The sequence below is a fragment of the Arvicola amphibius genome, chromosome 4 (assembly GCF_903992535.2).
Source record: "Arvicola amphibius chromosome 4, mArvAmp1.2, whole genome shotgun sequence".
In the NCBI taxonomy this organism is placed as follows: Eukaryota; Metazoa; Chordata; class Mammalia; order Rodentia; family Cricetidae; genus Arvicola; species Arvicola amphibius.
In genome coordinates, this window is record NC_052050.1 from 23,773,176 (window position 1) to 23,776,364 (window position 3,189).

General features: G+C 46.8%; 1 long non-coding RNA gene across 1 annotated transcript; it reads right to left on the reverse strand.

Moving 5' to 3' along the window:
- Positions 1-436: 436 nt before the first annotated feature.
- On the reverse strand, positions 437-2,068 carry LOC119813169. Its single transcript, XR_005285153.1, has 2 exons — positions 1,818-2,068; positions 437-1,303 (listed from the first exon to the last, which is right to left on the reverse strand). It is a non-coding gene; the product is annotated as an uncharacterized LOC119813169 (long non-coding RNA).
- Positions 2,069-3,189: the final 1,121 nt, after the last annotated feature.

Here is a 3,189-nt window from a genome sequence, read left to right on the forward strand (position 1 = left end):
TCAGTTTATTTATTTATTTTGAGACAGGGTTTTCCTGGCTGTCCTGGAACTCACTCTGTAAACCAGGCTGGCTTTGAACTCACAAAGACCTGCCCACCTCTGCCTCCTGAGAAATGGGGTTAAAGGTGTGAGACACTTTTAAATTTTATGTGCATTGGTGTTTTGCCTGCATATATGTCTGCATGTGGGTGTCAGATCTTAGAGTTACAGACAGTTGTGAGCTGCCATGTGGGTGCTGGGAATTGAACCCCAGTCCTCTGGAAGGGCAGCCAGTGCTCTTAACCAGTGAGTCATCTCTCCAACTGTGGGTTTGAGGCCAGCCTGGTCTACAGAGCCAGTTCTAGGACATCCAGAGCTATACAGAGAAACCCTGTCTCAAAAACCCAAATAAATAAATTCAGCAACTGAACAAAATACTATCACAAGAAATTCTTAATTAATCCTTTTTCCTTGTTTATTCTTACACTAGAGAAGAAAACCAATGTGGAACAATTACGATGGGGTCTCCAAGGGAATAACAGACACCACAGATGGGGGCCAAATCCACTCTGTTTCCTAAAACATGGGTTTTTTTTCCAACCCTAACTGGACAAGGAACTATGAAAACAGTTTTGTTTTGTTTTTAAACCAAAAGAACATTTAACAATCAAAAAAGTTTTAAAACCCCTTCCTTAGAGGTAAAACTTCGTTTCCTGAACTAGCATAGACATTTTGTTTCAATACTTTACAGGGAACCACAAAGAATAAGAACTTCACAACCATGTCTCTCATCAAATAAGAAGCTGGGGACATATGGGGTCAGGAGGGAGGAAATGATAAATCTTAAAAACTGCAAATGATAGGAGGTTTTTTGGGGGAAGGCTGGAGATCGAGGGAAACCACACAACCTCAGACTGTACAATCTATAAAGACGCTGATAACAGACAAGCTGAATTTGCCCTTGAGTTTACAAGGGAACGCCTGCTTGTAAAAATAGAAAGGACAGAAAATTTTGGCATTGTGTGCAGTTACTGCGTTTAGACCTAAGGAAAGGCTGCCCACATGGAATGTTGGGCAGTTCTCCACTGACTTTACTGATTCTGCGTTTCAACCTTCCACATTTTCAGTACACTCTGTCTACAGCGTAAACACACGCAGCAGCTGCCAGTGGCGTCCTTGAACTCCTGATGTCCCCAGGAGCCCCTCTGCCTCACAGAGCCCCTGCTGGCCAAGGGTTAAGCCGGATCCGGACACACTGGAAGAAGCCAGGACCTCAGGAGTCCTGCTATTGGGCAGAGCCCTCTGGCTGGCCGGAACACCGGAGCTGTGGGAAACCCAGAAAGAAAGTGCTCAGCTGGTCAGGAACTCTGGAGAGAGCTGAGAGTCCTTCCCACTCCTCCACATCAAATTCCATAGCTGGGCAAAGTGGGCACCTCCCCCAGGCCTTACCCCAAGTAAATTTCATTAGCTATTGTTTCTCAACTGGGCATGGATCACTAGTGAGTTAATAATTAATGAATGCAGTTATGCCGGCAGATTTGGAAACCACCGCGCCCCATCCATAAGGATGTACTGTAGTCACTGCCAGTAGAAAATATCCAAATGGAAGAGGAACTTAGGAAATGCTAGTCCCGCTCTACCATATACCTCCCTCCCTCCCACCCTACCTAAAACCCAGGGCATTGTGAAGTTTATTTTAAATCACAGTTTAAATTGGTTCCCAAAGGAACCTTGCCTTTCTTGTTCTTTTCAGATTGATCCAAGAAATGCTACCTCAATGTGTCTGAGAAATAGATACAAAGACAAGCTCTCTCTTCATTTTGGTTTTGAATCAATACCCGAATAACGCCCAGAAGCAAAACTCCACCGGTGCGTCAGCAAGCAGGATGCTCGGCGCTTCGGCTCCATCCTTCCCCTCGCAGCCCCTGCAGCTCCAGGCCACTAGAGCAGATAAATAATGTAGGACAGAACCACCAGGCCTATGATGGCAAAAAACATGAGGATGAAAATATCCAGCATGGCGCAATACTGAGCAAAGGAGCCGCCCGGGTTCCGGGAAAACGGGAGCTGCAAGCGTGGAGGTCGGTCAGCGCAGAGAAATGGCTCCTATTCCCTCCCCCTTCCTGTTCCCTCCCCCACCTCCCGGGGACCTGAGGTTAAGGGATGCAGCAACTCCATCAGCAGCTACTCTCCACCTCCATCATCACAGTCAGCCAATCACAAAGCCCACGGTGGGTATCCAGGGAACAGCTACTTTTAGACCAGGCAAAAACGGAGAGGTTCAGTTTTTTTCCCAGGAAGCCAGCCCCGCCCCTTTGCGTGAAACCGCTATCTGTATTTAGATAGAGTTTCCGCACTGAGTGGGCAGCTCGGGGAGCCGAGTGGAGAATCTCTACAGACCTTTGAGGATCGGATTCTCCTGCCAGCCCTTCCCTCTCCCTCTCCCACCTCTGGCAATTTATTTCAAAAAGGAATTGTTACCAGTTGTGTGGGCCATCGGCTAGTTCAAAGGACTCATGTGATCTCAGGGGACATCCCTGGCAAGGACACAAGTTTTACACTGTGCCCGGTATTGCACACATCGGGTAATTTCAACCTGTCTGAAGTCTGTAGAGCCTGGGCTCAGAGGTGGTCAGGAGCTTAAGATAGTTCACAGTTTGTCAACAGGGGGCAGGACTCAAAGCAGGGCTCTCATTTCTAAATTTATTTATTATTATTTATTTATTTATGGTTTTTCGAGACAGGGTTTCTCTGTGTAACAGTCCTTGGCTGTCCCAGAACTTGACTTACAGATCCTCCTGAGTGCTGGTATTAATTAGAGGTATGTGCCACCACCGCCTGGCCTAGATCTGTAGTCACTTCATAATGGCTTGCACTGTTGGTCTGGGAGAGCCGAGAGCCTAGGCTCCTTTGTTACATGCGGTCTCTCCTCCACCTTTTCTGTTCTGTCATTACCTGTATTTGCTTTCTTTGTTTCTTCAGAGAGGCTAGTCCAGGGTCATCCTCAGAGAAGACCCTGAGAAACCCACACATCCACTTCTGGGTAGTGAGTATCCAGAAATGCACAGTTAAGTGGAGTTTTGTTCCTTTTTTTTATTGTTTTGTTTTGAGAAAGTCTCATGTAGCCCAGGCTGGCCTTGGTTGGATTTGCCAGCCTCCACCTCTCGATCTCCTGAGTGTTAGATTACAGCCAGCTTTCAAGTATCTTTT